This window comes from Salmo salar, chromosome ssa11, assembly GCF_905237065.1.
Source record: "Salmo salar chromosome ssa11, Ssal_v3.1, whole genome shotgun sequence".
NCBI classification, from domain to species: Eukaryota; Metazoa; Chordata; class Actinopteri; order Salmoniformes; family Salmonidae; genus Salmo; species Salmo salar.
The window spans coordinates 37,044,094-37,060,237 of record NC_059452.1 but is presented as its reverse complement, the minus strand read 5'-3'; the positions used below and the strand labels follow the sequence as shown (position 1 = coordinate 37,060,237).

The following is a 16,144-nucleotide window of genomic DNA, read 5'->3' as shown; positions in this document are numbered from 1 at the left end:
TAATAACTACCCTTAACTACACCAGTGGAGGCTGCTGAGGAGAGGATGGCTCATAATAACCTCCCTTAACTACACCAGTGGAGGCTGCTGAGGAGAGGATGGCTCATAATAACTACCCTTAACTACACCTTAACTACACCAGTGGAGGCTGCTGAGGAGAGGACGGTTCATAATAACTACCCTTAACTACACCAGTGGAGGCTGCTGAGGAGAGGATGGCTCATAATAACTACCCTTAACTACACCAGTGGAGGCTGCTGAGGAGAGGATGGCTCATAATAACTACCCTTAACTACACCAGTGGAGGCTGCTGAGGAGAGGACGGCTCATAATAATGGCTGGAGCGTCACAATGGAATGGCATCATACACATAGAACATTAGCTGTACCATGTCTCACACTGTATAATCACGTGGCATTTTGAGGACATTGCATTTTTGAAAACCCGAGGACTATGACAACCAAGCCATACAAACATAAACTGTAAAACTTCAATTAAGTCTTAAATAGCCACCTGTCCCTTTTAATAGCCTGGCATAAGCACATATTTCAAATCAAATCAAAGTTTATTGGTTGCGTACACAGTTTAGCAGATGTTATAAACTGGTTGGTTCGAGCCCTGAATGCTGATTGGCTGACAGCCATGGTATATCAGACCGTAATCCACGAGTATGTCAAAACATTTATTTTTACTGCTCTAATTACTTTGGTAACCAGTTTATAATAGCAATAAGGCACCTCAGGGGTTTGTGATATATGGCCAGTATACCACGGCTAAGGGCTGTATCCAGGCACTCTGTGATGCGTCGTACTTAAGAACAGCCCTTAGCCGTGGTATATTGGCCATATACCACACCTCCTCGGGCCTTCTTAATTAATTATAGTGGGTTCAGAGAAATGCTTATGTTTCTAGCTCCTAACAATTTAGTAAAATGTCAAACAAGTACACAAATGATAATAAATAAATAAATAAAAACAACAAGAAATCAAGAAATGTCTGAACGAATCCAATTAACAACCCAAATTGCACTGTAACAGTAATTCAAATGCAGTCTACTATATACTTCAGTACATAAACACCTGTTTCTAATAAATGCCAGGTTTAAGTCAATTGCTTATGAGTAAACTTCAGTGAGTACTGTAAAGATTATGCAAAAGAAGATAAAGGAGAGCAACATCATTGTCTTTTCAACATTTTATTGAGCAAAAGATGTATACATTAAGGAAATAGACGCCAGGCTCAAATAGACACCTGTCTCTAATAAGCAGCGGTTGTGTTCAGTGATTTAAGCAAATAAATGCCCGTGGCTATTAATAAAGTTTTACGGTATGTAAAGTATACAAGTCATTATCTCCTATGTACATGTAGACAGAGACGGGATGTCATAGAAGTACTGTCACAAATGTCTAGAGATTCAATAGTGTTAATTAAACAGTTGCTATGAAAAGGATATCATTTCCCTCGCTTCCCTTCCTCAAATCTCACACGCACGCACACACACACATTTCATGCACGCACGCATACACGCAAACACACACACGCAAACACACACGAAGGAGACAGGCAATTGGCTCGACGGCAGGATTTGATGCTATAGTTGGGTCACAGACGTCAGTGGAGCTAAATTATACCTAACCCAGATCCCCCTTCCGTCTCACAGAAAGAAATGACACGCATTCTACCAATCTCTCCAATGAGAGGAGAGATTAATACTGTCAATTTAGGACCACAAGAGGCAAGGGATTGTGGGCTGAATCCTTCTCCTTGGGGGCGTTTATGAACTCTCAAGTTAGCACTCTCACCATTCATCATTCGTCAAGGGGAAGGGACCAGAGCCATTTCAGGCTTAGCAGATAAACAGCTGGCATCCAAATATACAGTAGAGCAGGAGGTGACACGCTAACAAGGAAGTCTGTAAGGTAGTCTGTTGTGAGATTTACATGGATCAGAGTGCCATATCGTAGGTCTACTGCTGTTATACAGACAGAGGTAATAGGGTCTGTTTGTGAACAATTATCCGTTTGTAAATGACTGTTTTGTGATTATTGTTGGTTTTTATATAATGGGAACTAATTCTCAGGCATGTGAATTACAATAGATTCCTTTCCTGAGAATTTCTTCAAACCCCCCCACCCCCTTCCCATGGGAGAAGAAATGAACTTGTCCATAGACTCTGATGATTTAAGGTCAGATTTATATTTCCCCTTCATGGTTTAGATTAGGTGAAGGTCACGCGGAACCTAGATCTGTGCCAATGGGCACCCTCTTCTACCACCTCCCTTCCCTTCCCTGGGGTTAAGGGGCTTTTAAACAGCATGTTGAAATGTCAGTTTGCAGGTGTAATACTGACTAGTCATTCTCAGTGACCTTTCCCTGCGAAGCCAAATGGAGCGGATGTTAATTGAAATGGGTCTCGACCTCGAGCTGTCATTCTACAAGCCCTGTGCTGCGTATGCATCTTTTTGATCACTGAATGGATAACTGCCTAGCATGCATGCCCTCTCCATCTACATGAGTTGCCTCTCTCTGTCTCTGTCTCTGTCTCTCTGTCTGTCTCTGTCTCTCTGTCTCTCTGTCTGTCTGTCTGTCTGTCTGTCTGTCTGTCTGTCTGTCTGTCTGTCTGTCTGTCTGTCTGTCTGTCTGTCTGTCTGTCTGTCTGTCTGTCTGTCTGTCTGTCTGTCTGTCTGTCTGTCTGTCTGTCTGTCTGTCTGTCTCTCTGTCTCTCTGTCTGTCTCTGTCTGTCTCTCTGTCTTTCTCTCTCATTTTTTTCTTAGTTGGGGCGGCAGGTAGCCTAGTGGTTAGAGAGGCGAGCCAGCAGCCAGAGGATTACCAGTTCGTATCACGTGTCCGATGGGAAAAGTCTGGCAGCAAGTGAGCTGGCAACCAGAGGGTTGCTGGTATCTAATCCTAGATGCCATTGCCTGCCATTGTGCCCTTGAGAAAGGCACTCAACCCCCCACAACAATTAGCTCCCTGGGCGCCTGGTGTGGGAGCCCCCACACCTTTCCAAAACCTGTGTATGTGTCTTTAGGAGGAGTTGGGTTAAAAGAGGAAGTCAAATATCTTAATCTGATAGGTCAAAAGACTGGATATACGTTTCCCACCGTATTGCTTCCACCTTCCCTGACCTCCAACTTTATTCATGTGCCCAACACTCCTGAGTCACTCCATTTCATCATATTCTTTGCTTCATGAGCACTGACAGGTGCACCGCGGAGGTTTGAATTGTATATTAACGTTCTGTCATTTATTCTTTGAAGTGAAGGTAGTCTTTTTCCCTGTCAGGATTCTTGGGAGTTGGCAACATATATTTTGTATAACAAAGACACCTGGCCTTTTCCATAAAAGTAGTTTAAAATCACTTTCTCTACAGTGGAAATGGGTGGTTGAATGTTGAAAGTTTTGTGCCTTTGAAATAAGAATTCTAAGCTGCAGCTACTTCAGTAAATGTTTTGGAGGGATGTGAAAGGTTAAAAGTCTATTCATGATACAAATCCCTCCCTCACCTTGTTAGTTAGTTCCTCTGTTTGACCCCATTCCAAACCCAGGGTCACGTGGAGAAATATTTCACTTCCCAAAGTAGAGTCTGAATGAGCAAATTCCTCAGTCAGTTTCCATGTGTTGGGACTTAACACGTACACCATTGTCTTACTTCAGGAAGCAAAACGGCTGTCTGTACTCATCTGTCTGATGACTCTGGAACCCTTATGGAATAGATCAAAAGCTACAATATGCTGTCATTATGCTGTCATTACATTCTAATAATACCTAGGTGACTGTCAATACAAACTCTTTGTCCTCCCTAAAGAATCAGAGTTCGTCTTAATTAAACCCTACCAGAAGTTTCACACAAGGTTAACACATTTCGTTTGCAATAACATCAACATGAAGTGATTTGATAACCTGTTTCTAATATGAAAAAGAGTGCCACCAACTGGTGGTGGTCTCCAAAAGAGGTGCGGGTTAAATATAGATATAATCATCCCGGCGTCTCCATTAGAAGGCTTGGTAATGACCAGTAGGAGACAGATGTACGAGGGGACTAGTACAAGTGGTTTCTATGAAAGAAGGACATAAATAACATATTTTACATAGCGGTAATAAGGTGATAGCAACGTGCTATGTTAATTGTTATATGTAGTGTATATACAGTAGATGAAAATCTACAAAATATTCAATAGCTTAGACAGTAGCTATATATGCTAGCAATGAGCTAGCATGCTAGGTAGCTAAGCTAGCATCACTTGAGTACCGGACACAGCTCTGGGGGCCCATGCGCCTGTCATCCCGTGTGGCTCGGTTGGTGGTCCCGTGTGGCTCAGTTGGTAGAGCATGGTGTTTGCAATGCCAGGGTTGTGGGTTCGATTACCACGGGGGACCAGTACGGAGAAGAAAAAAATGTATGAAATGTATGCATTCACTACTGTAAGTCACTCTGGATAAGAGCGTCTGCTAAATGACTAAGATGTAAATGTAAAAATGTCATCGATGTCTAATAATTTAATAAATATATAAATAATTTTGACAGTAACCCTCCAAAAAGACATTCATAAACATTTTTAATTTCCATATGTACTAGGAAGTTAAGTGTTTGTTTCTTGGACTTCAGGAATATGACTGAAAAAGTGCCTCAGGCCTTGAAAAATAATACATTTAACATTAACTGACTGAAAGTTTTAGTTTAGAAAACGATCTCTCCACAGAAGCGACAGTTACAGGGACGGTAAAAAACAGCTTGATTGCCCTAGCAACATCAGGGAAACTGGGCAGAAGGAAGTGGTGCTTCAAATACAGCAGTTCTGCAACATCTTTAATTGAGCCTCTCATTCTCCTTATTTGCCGGCCTCAACAAGTTATGGAAAGAGATTAACTGTATAGGAAGCTCTGGGGACAGGTCGTCTGGATACTGGACAGCTCAACAACAACAACAAACGGTTTGCAATTTTGTTTATACTGGTGAACCGGCGTTTGAGATGTGTGGTTGCATATATCAACAGTCCCTTATCTCTAGTATAATGTATCTTGGCATGCATCATTCAAGACTAAGTTTCAATTGTGTGCAGTGCAATGGACATATAATGCTCAATGTCTCAGGAAAGACTGTCTGGGTTGACAATACTCAGTATAGAAAACAGTCGGGCTCGCACCTTGAACCTACAGGCCGTGGTGAAAAAATGTACACACAAAAAAAGGACTTCAGGACACCAGGGGAGGTTCTCAAGTTGGAATTAATTTGATTTAATGTAATTGACCTTGCAGCCCATTTATGTAAGCTGTTACCGGCTGAGTTCAACAATAAATAGTGGCTGAATTTGTCCTTAAAACGACTACTTTTATTCCTAATTGCTAGGCTATTCCATGTCATCTTTTATTCCTCATTGCGAAGGCTATTTGATGTCATTTTTATAAAAAGTGTTTAAATGGCAGCTAAATACGGTATACATTATAGCTATAGATTGTACACTGCATAATGAAACAATCCCTAGTAAGCTAGTGTTTCGACGGTGGATTTACTTTTTTGGCATTAATAGACAACTTTCTATCCAAGTTGGGAGAGAGCGCAAGGGCAGCTCATGTCATGCAGATTCAGGGATTATTTAAGATGCTATTTGAAGAGGTAGGGTTTCTGATGTTTTCAGAAGATGGGCAGGGACTCTGCTGTCCTAGCTTCAGGGGAAGGCTGGTTCCACCATTGGGGTGCCAGGACCGAGGAGAACTTGGACTGGGCTGAGCGGGAGCCACCTTCCCGTATGGGTGGGAGGGCCAAGAGACCAGAGGTGGCAGAATGGAGTGCTTGGGTTGAAGGTTAGGTCAGAGTTAGGTCAGAGTTTGTGAGCCTGTGTCCCAGGGCTGTAGAGTGTGAATTTGTGAATTTTCTACTTGCCTGACACACAAACTGAATTCTTCCGCTGCTCTATCATTTGTTACATACTTCAGTCTGAGGCTGCCATCACTGAAGGCATTTGTGGTGATGTCAAAATGAGTGGGTTTTGTACAAAACAAAGTAATCAGCAATTGGATCATCTCTAACCAATCAGTTTCAAAGACAATGACACATTTTCTAAATGCCGCTTTAGCAATGCATATTCTGTCTCTGGCCCAACCCATCGGTTTCTGCCACCAATCAGACTGAATGGATTTCCATCCCGACTCATTACGTGGGCGTGGCGTAGCGTTTGACTGGAGCAAGGAGTTTGGGTAACAAGGCAAGTTTTGTACATAACACATTTGAAATGTATCTGGGACTACACATACACTCCAAACTAGTCCAGCCAACTTAGATACAAATACACAGGGATCAAAGGGAAGTGAAACGGCGGGGAGTGGTCTTTGGAGACTGGAAGTTAAACTGAGTCGTCTTGAGGTGATGGAATGCTTCTGTATTTCATGGCAATATATGCTGGAGGGAGAGACATATAACTTGTGAGTCTGTTGTCTTCTGATTATTGTCTAAGAAGTATATACTCAGAAAACGGTCCATTGGTGGAACATAAGAAGCTTGAGAAGAAATTGGACCAAACTTTGTGTTAATTGGCTCTTACTCATCCTTCTCATCAGTCATTCAGCTCAATGAAGCAACTGACTACTCTAGATCTAAGTAACAATAGGCTTTCTTCTGTGCCAAATGCCACTCATAATATCCAATCTCTGACAATCTTGGATCTCAGATACAATACCATCAATAAACTAGGCTCATTTGATTTTGCCAATCTGACAGGACTAACAATGAAATCACTGACATTAAAGGCAATGTTTTTCAAGATTTGCAGGACTTAAAACTCCTAGATCTGGGAAGAAACAGTATCCCATCTTTACGTTATGTTTTTAAGAATTGTTTGCAAAAACTAGAAAACTTGCAATTGGGAGGCAATATGCTAAGAACTATCCATAAAGGAGACTTTAAAAGCTTACAATCCCTCAAAACGTTGATTTTATTTGACAACCAAATTGACACTGTGGAAGATGGGGCCTTTCAGGGTTTGGTCAATCTTAAAATGCTTCATTTGGCATCGAATAGAATGAATAAAATAAACATTAGGGCCACTATGTTCAGAGGACTGACAGCCTTAGAAACACTTGATTTGAGTTTGAATCGTATTAAATATCTACATTATGGTGAACTTAAATCCCCACCCTTTTCTCTTCTGCCGTCTCTCAAGATCCTGATCATCTCCGCTCAGCATCCCTTTGGAATGTTGAATATACCATCCAACTTTCTTCATGGTCTGAAATATTTATTGGCATTCAGCGCAAGGAGTCTTAACATTAAGTCCTTTCACCCAGACACATTCATCCACATACCACAGTTGTGGTCCCTTGACATCAGCCTGAATGAGTTCACAACCCTGAGCAAGGAGTTGTTTCACCCGATCCCTCGACTCAACAGGCTATACCTGTTAAAAGCCCAACTTCAGTCTTTAGATTTTCTCATAGGAGCCAACCTCACTCAACTCAGTTACTTACAGGTAAGAAAGAATGACTTTACAGTAGTCAGTGAGACAATGATACGTTCTTTACCTGCTTTAGTTTACTAGGACCTGCAAGACAAGACTTTCACCTGTGACTGCAGCAATGCTTGGTTTATCCAGTGGGTGACAACAGAAAACCAAACGCAGGTTGTTGATGCTTATGACTTTACCTGCAACTATCTGGTCAATCTAGGAGGTACCAAACTGTTGGACCTTGACACCCACTTCTGTTCAGTAGATATAGGATTCTTCTACTTCATCTCCTCCACTTCTCTGGTCCTCTTAACCTTGCTGGGGTCCTTTATCTACCATCTCCTGAGATGGCAGGTGGTCTATGCCTACTATCTCTTTCAGGCTTATCTCTATGACACAAAGCGGAGGAATGTCCGTGTGACTCATCAGTATGATGCCTTCGTCTCCTACAATGGCCACGATGAGCCCTGGGTCCTGAGGGAACTTCTGCCAGAGCTGGAGGGAAACAAGGCTGGAAGCTGTGTCTGCATCACCGTGACTTCCGGCCAGGCAAACCCATCGTAGACAACATCACAGACGCCATCTACGGGAGCCGCAAGACCATCTGCGTGATCAGCCGTCGCTACCTGGAGAGTGAGTGGTGCTCCTGGGAGATCCAGGTGGCCAGCTTCCGTCTGTTTGATGAGCAGAAGGACGTTCTGATCCTGGTGTTTCTGGAGGAGGTCCCAGACCAGCAGCTCTCCCCCTTCCACCGGATGAGAAAGCTGGTGAAGAGACCTACCTACCTGAGCTGGCCCAGAGCTGGGGAGCACACTGGAGTCTTCTGGCAGAAACTCCGGGTGGCTCTGGAGACCAGGGACTGCCTTGCTGAAGAGAACCCCATCCTGTCCTGGGTGGATAGAAAATGATAATGACTAACTAAATGTAACGTTTCTAAATGAAAAGGTGCTATTTCATCCAAACATGGCAAAGAAATATAGTAAAAAAAACTATTATAAAAAGATCCCAATCAACCGTCAGACTTTGTTCTAGATTTACCCTACTGAATATAATTGACAACTGGCAATGTTTGAAATCAGAAATGTAGTTTATGCAAATCTACAATAAACTTTATGATGAAATGTAAAATGAAATGTATTATGAAATATATTATGTGTGCTATTTGATGATGAATTTATGATGAAATGTTTGACTTATTTACTTGTTATGTTCTCCTAGTTCTCTAGCTTTCTGGAACTTTAAAATGTTAGGTTTTAGGTGTAAGAGTTAATATTCTTGAAATTGTTAAGTGTAAGCGAAAGCTTTATATAAACCACCTTTTGAGTCTTTGTGATGAAAAACGCTTTGAAAATAAAATGTCAAATACATTTGTCATCTTGCTTTTTATGCGAACTTTGTTTTTGACTAGCTATAAACTTTTATTCCTAATTCTATAGAACCCAGGAAGAGAAGGCATGGCTCCCTTCAGCTCCTTATTACATCATTACCATGACTCACTATCAATCGTAGCCATTTCCAAATGCCACAGATAAACCATCACTCAAAAAGATTCATCTTTCACTCTCTCTCTTCTCTTCTTACCTCTGTTGGCATATTGCCCAGATGGAGGGTAACCAGTTGTTTCTGACACTCTGAATCAGCTCAGAAACCATTTGAGGAATCTAGTATACCTGTACACTGGTGCCATACAACCAAGCCTGGCTCACAACTTTGACTTTCTCTTCAATTCTCCACACGGCACTTACTGCTGTGGAATGTACTCCAGTAGCTTCCACACAGTAATAAGACAATGTTAAATTACTGTAGGTATAATGGAGTTATTATATATTTACCAGGCTTATAGAGTTGGGGGTAGACCATTGCAGGGCTGCCTGCGGGTGATGGGCAACACATCAGCACCACAGTATTGTCCTGCTCACATTTTGAGTGTAATTCTAGACCTGGGTATTGATTGTAATATAGTCTAAATGAGCAGTTCCTTGCCAGTATAAGGGTTAATTGTTATTGTAGTTTGGTCAGGACGTGGCAGAGGGTATTTGTTTTATGTGGTTCGGGGTGGTGTGTTTGTTGAAGGGCGTTTGATTTATTATTTCCGGGTTTTGGTTTATGTTCTATGTTTAGGTATTTCTATGTTTAGTCGAGTGAGTGTATTTCTATGTTAGGTTAATGGAGGGGTTGGGACTCTCAATTGGAGGCAGGTGCTTCCTCGTTGCCTCTGATTGAGAGTCCTATATATGGGTAATTGTTTGGTGTAGGTTTTGTGGGAGATTGTTTCTTGTCTAGCGTGTGTGAGCCTGAGAAGACTGTTTCGTTGATCGTGAGTTCATTTTGTTATTTTGATGTTTATTTTCAGTTAATAAAAGTTCAAGATGAGCAACCACATACCTGCTGCATTTTGGTCCTCCTTTCCCAACGACAACCGGACAGAATCTCCCACCACAAATGGACCAAGCAGCAGAGTAAGGAGCAAGGGGATTTCGAGATGGACTGGTGGAAGAAATGGACCTGGGAGGAAGTTCTGGACGGGGCTGGACCTTGGCACCAGGCTGGGGAATACCGTCGCCCACGGGAGGAAATCGAGGCAGCCAAGGCGGAGAGGCGGAGGTACGAGGCCTTGTACACGCCGATAAAGCATGAGAGGCACCCCCAATAATTTTTTTGGGGGGGGGCACACGGGTAGTTTGGCTAGGCCAAAGAAGAGCCAGAAGCCAGCATCCCGTGATTATATGGAGGAGCGTATGGAGTGGAGGGCTCCATGTTTCGCGGAAGAGCGCACAATCTCGCCCATACGCACGCACAGTCCGGTGCGACTTATTCCAGCCCCTCGCAGGTGCCGTGCTAGAGTGGGCATCCAGCCTGGTAGGAGGATGCCTGCGCAGCGCATCTGGTCGCCGGTACGCCTCCTAGGACCAGGCTACCCAACTCCCGCTCTACGCACGGCAACCATCAGGCCCCTGCACAGCCCAGTCCGCCCTGTACGAGCACCGCGCTCGTACAGGGCTACTAGTTCCTTCCAGCCAGGACGGGTTGTGCAGGAGGTAAGATCAAGACCGCCTGTGCGCCTCCATAGCCCGGTGTTTCCAGTTCCTGTCTCTCGTGCGGACCCGGAAGTGCGTCAGCCCAGTCCGACTCGTCCTGTTCCCACTCCCCGCACTAGCCTGGAGGTGCGTGTTCCCAGTCTGGCACGTCCAGCACCAGGCTTCAAGTGCGTCAGCCCAGTCCGACTCGTCCTGTTCCCGCTCCCCGCACTAGCCTGGAGGTGCGTGTTCCCAAGCTGATAACCCCAGTACCAGCACCACGCACCAGGCTTTCAGTGCGTCGGCTCAGTCAGGAGTCGCCAGAGCTGCCCGTCTGCCCGGAGTCGCCGGAGCGGCCCGTCTGCCCGGAGTCGCCGGAGCGGCCCGTCTGCCCGGAGTCGCCGGAGCGGCCCGTCTGCCCGGAGTCGCCGGAGCGGCCCGACTGCCCGGAGACGCCGGAGCGGCCCGACTGCCCGGAGACGCCGGAGCGGCCCGACTGCCCGGAGACGCCGGAGCGGCCCGACTGCCCGGATCAGCCGGAGCGGCCCGACTGCCCGGATCAGCCGGAGCGGCCCGACGGCCCGGATCAGCCGGAGCGGCCCGACTGCCCGGATCAGCCGGAGCGGCCCGACGGCCCGGATCAGCCGGAGCGGCCCGACGGCCCGGATCAGCCAGAGCGGCCCGACGGCCCGGATCAGCCAGAGCGGCCCGTCGGCCAGGATCAGCCAGAGCGGCCCATCGGCCAGGATCAGCCAGAGCGGCCCATCGGCCAGGATCAGCCAGAGCGGCCCATCGGCCAGGATCAGCCAGAGCGGCCCATCTGCCCAGAGTCTGCCGATGACCCAAAACCAAGGGAGTTTAGCAGCAACCCTGAACTGAGTAAGCCTGACAATTTAAAAGGAATTTTGATTAACTGTATAATTGATGAGTCTGCATACAGGGTGGAGAGGAGGAGGTCTGCCCATGATCCGGAGCAGGGGGAGTCTGCCTACGGTCCGAGGCTGATCGGGTCGGTCGGCCCTCTGGAGGACAATAGGCTGGAGCCTGAACCACCACCTGCATAGGTGGGTTGGGGAGGGGGGGTGTTGCACAAGTGCCGTCGGTGACGGCAGCCACCCTCCCTTCCCTCCCTTTAGTTTAGGGGGATTTTTTGTTGTTGTTTGGGGTTTTCGTTATTCTTGAGGTGCTTCCGGGGTTAGCACCTTTAGGGAGGGGGGTACTGTCACGTCCTGGCCAGTATAAGGGTTAATTGTTATTGTAGTTTGGTCAGGACGTGGCAGAGGGTATTTGTTTTATGTGGTTCGGGGTGGTGTGTTTGTTGAAGGGCGTTTGATTTATTATTTCCGGGTTTTGGTTTATGTTCTATGTTTAGGTATTTCTATGTTTAGTCGAGTGACTATTTCTATGTTAGGTTAATGGGGGGGTTGGGACTCTCAATTGGAGGCAGGTGCTTCCTCGTTGCCTCTGATTGAGAGTCCTATATATGGGTAATTGTTTGGTGTAGGTTTTGTGGGAGATTGTTTCTTGTCTAGCGTGTGTGTGAGCCTGAGAAGACTGTTTCGTTGATCGTGAGTTCGTTTTGATGTTTATTTTCAGGTAATAAAAGTTCAAGATGAGCAACCACATACCTGCTGCATTTTGGTCCTCCTTTCCCAACGACAACCGTGACAACAATACATTTATCCACAGCAATATGAATACAATACATTTATCCACAGAAATATGAATACAATACATTTATCCACAGAAATATGAATACAATATATTTATCCACAGAAATATGAATACAATACATTTATCCACAGCAATATCAATATAGTACATGTATCCACAGCAATATGAATACAATACATTTATCCACAGAAATATGAATACAATACATTTATCCACAGCAATATGAATACAGTACATTTATCCACAGCAATGTGAATACAGTACATGTATCCACAGCAATGTGAATACAATACATTTATCCACAGCAATGTGAATACAGTACATGTATCCACAGCAATGTGAATACAATACATTTATCCACAGCAATGTGAATACATTTATTTTCCATGATAGTTCCACTCCCCCCCCCCAATTTAAACAGTTTCAGTCATAGTCTTCTTCATTCCCAATATGGCATATCATCACACATTCATATTGTGTAGAAACTGTATCCAACACGCCAGGGGATACTTTGGTATATTCATATTTAATGTTAGAAGAGGTTTTGTTTTTTGCAGTACTGTTGTGTCCGTGTGACTAGAGAGAGGGTCCTGAGAGAGAGGTCAGATGCAGACCCACAGTAAAGGTTAGTCCATCTGATCAGTGGCCTTTGAAGCCCAGCCATACCCCCTCTGTCTTATCAGCAGTCCCATGTTCTTATAGCTCCTCTCCCTCCCTCTCTCCTCCCTGACTCTCCCTTTCCTTTCTACCCAAACTCCCCTCTGTTCTCTCCTCTCCTCCCCTCTCCTCTTTGCTCCCTCCCTCCCTCTCCTCTTTGCTCCCTCCCTCCCTCCCTCCCTCCCTCCCTCCCTCCCTCCCTCCCTCCCTCCCTCCCTCCCTCCCTCCCTCCCTCCCTCCCTCCCTCCCTCCCTCCCTCCCTCCCTCCCTCCCTCCCTCCCTCCCTCCCTCTCCTCTTTGCTCCCTCCCTCCCTCCCTCCCTCTCCTCTCCTCTCCTCTCCTCTTTGCTCCCTCCCTCCCCTCTCCTCTTTGCTCTCTCCCTCCCCTCTCCTCTTTGCTCCTTGCCTCCATCCTCTGCTCCACCCCCCCACTCTCTTTCTCCTCCTTCTGTTCTTCTCTCTCAATCTCACCTCCATCTACTCCCCGGTCTCCCCTCTCCTGCCTCCCTCTCCACTGCCTCGCCATCTCTTTCAACCAAGCAGTCCCCTGATCCTCCCTCTCCCCTCCCATTCAGATCAGAAATCTCCCTCTCCACTCTCTCTTTCCCTCCCTCCTCTCCCCTCCCCGTCACCAGAGCAGAGCCTCTGCAAGACTCGTATAACTCCTGAATGTTAATAAGGATGTCAGGTTAGGGTGCCAAAACAACATTGTGAGAAGTGTGATGGCAGTGTTGAAGCTTTCATCTCGCTTGTCACTCTCATTAGGTAAGTCAGGTAGGTAGGTAGGTAGGTAGTTAGGTAGGAAGGCAGGAAGGAAGGAAGGAAGGAAGGAAGGAAGCAAGGAAGCAAGGAAGGAAGGAAGGAAGGAAGGAAGGAAGGAAGGAAGGAAGGAAGGAAGGAAGGAAGGAAGGAAGGAAGGAAGGAAGGAAGGACATTCTTCAGTCTCTGGAATGATTCCATAAACATGGCCATCATCCCCAACTGCCTAGATGATACAGCTAGCTACTAACCTCAGCTGAGAGATATCCTCTAAGTAGACCTACCACACAGATAGATAAGCCCGATTGACAAGGAGCCTGGGTGATCAGGAGCTGAGAGCTGATTTACTTGGCAAAACAAACCACACACACACATACACACATACAAACACACATCGATTTGTCTGCGAAGGAGCATTCCTGAATCCAGACGTGCACTGTGCTGTTCTCCCCCTACAGCTCGGTATTCATCAACTTCCAATTAACATTGAATGCAGCCCTCCAGATGGCTGGAGAGACGTCCATTTGGAACGTACAGTCGCAGCCTATACATTCAGAGACAAAGGCACATTGTCAATGTATATATGAGCAATTAACCAGAGACAGGAATAGATTTGAGTCACTTCTATGACTCTGATAGCTGGCGTTACCCATTGCTGTTAATGTTGATGCAGACAGACTGGCCATAGGGCAATTCAGGCAAATGTCAGATGGGCTAGTCTGGGGTTTTTGCGCTAAATGCTTATTATTTGGCTAATAATGGTGGCGTTGAGGGAAAAAATGGTCCAGTGTGTTAGAAATTTCTAGTCCCAATGCGTCCCTGCATTGAGGGGTGTAAAGAGCCTAAAAACACTCATGAAGAATTGAGTATTTGTGGTAAATGTGTTGTTTCTTTACTGGCCCAGACATGTAATCAATAGATTGCACAGTAGAGTGATGTGTTCTTCACGTTGTTTATCTTGGTCAGTGGAGAGGACAATCGTTCATTTGAGGGACTTGCAGACATACAGTGGGGGGGAAAAGTCTTTGATCCCCTGCTGATTTTGTACGTTTGCCCACTGACAAAGAAATGATCAGTCTATAATTTTAATGGTAGGTTTATTTGAACAGTGAGAGACGAATAACAACAAAAAAATCCAGAACAACGCATGTAAAAAATGTTATAAATTGATTTGCATTTTAATGAGGGTAATAAGTATTTGACCCCCTCTCAATCAGAAAGATTTCTGGCTCCCAGGTGTCTTTTATACAGGTAACGAGCTGAGATTAGGAACACACTCTTAAAGGGAGTGCTCCTAACCGCAGCTTGTTACCTGTATAAAAGACACCTGTCCACAGAAGCAATCAATCAATCAGATTCCAAACTCTCCACCATGGCCAAGACCAAAGAGCTCTCCAAGGATGTCAGGGACAAGATTGTAGACCTACACAAGGCTGGAATGGGCTACAAGACCATCGCCAAGCAGCTTGGTGAGAAGGTGACAACATTTGGTGCGATTATTCGCAAATGGAAGAAACACAAAAGAACTGTCAATATCCCTCGGCCTGGGGCTCCATGCAAGATCTCACCTTGTGGAGTTGCAATGATCATGAGAACGGTGAGGAATCCGCCCAGAACTACACGGGAGGATCTTGTCAATGATCTCAAGGCAGCTGGGACCATAGTCACCAAGAAAACAATTGATAACACATTACGCCGTGAAGGACTGAAATCCTGCAGCGCCCGCAAGGTCCCCCTGCTGAAGAATACATATACATGCCCATCTGAAGTTTGCCAATGAACATCTGAATGATTCAGAGGACAACTGGTGAAAGTGTTGTGGTCAGATGAGACCAAAATGGAGATCTTTGGCATCAACTCAACTCGCCGTGTTTGGAGGAGGAGGAATGCTGCCTATGACCCCAAGAACACCATCTCCCATGCTTTGGGGGTGTTTTTCTGCTAAGGGGACAGGACAACTTCACCGCATCATTTGACGGGGCCATGTACTGTCAAATCTTGGGTGAGAACCTCCTTCCCTCTGCCAGGGCATTGAAAATGGGTCGTGGATGGGTATTCCAGCATGACAATGACCCAAAACACACGGCCAAGGCAACAAAGGACTGGCTCAAGAAGAAGCACATTAAGGTCCTGGAGTGGCCTAGCCAGTCTCCAGACCTTAATCCCATAGAAAATCTGTGGAGGGAGCTGAAGGTTCGAGTTGCCAAACGTCAGCCTCGAAACCTTAATGACTTGGAGAAGATCTGCAAAGATGAGTGGGACAAAATCCCTCCTGAGATGTGTGCAAACCTGGTGGCCAACTACAACAAAACGTCTGACCTCTGTGATTGCCAACAAGGGTTTTGCCACCAAGTACTAAGTCATGTTTTGCAGAGGGGTCAAATACTTATTTCCCTCATTAAAATGCAAATCAATTTATAACATTTTTGACATGCGTTTTTCTGTTTTTTTTGTTGTTATTCTGTCTCTCACTGTTCAAATAAACCTACTATTAAAATTATAGACTGATCATTTCTTTGTAAGTGGGCAAACGTACAAAATCAGCAGGGGATCAAAGACTTTTTTCCCTCACTGTAACAATGTAAAATGAAAGGAG

General features: G+C 45.3%; 1 protein-coding gene and 1 pseudogene across 1 annotated transcript in view; both read left to right on the top strand.

The window, feature by feature from the left end:
* The window catches only part of minar1 (membrane integral NOTCH2 associated receptor 1), a 39,497-nt gene that overhangs the window by 9,752 nt on the left and 13,601 nt on the right, over positions 1–16,144 (top strand). The window lies entirely within an intron of this gene.
* On the top strand, positions 6,755–8,701 carry LOC106562589 (toll-like receptor 13; annotated as a pseudogene).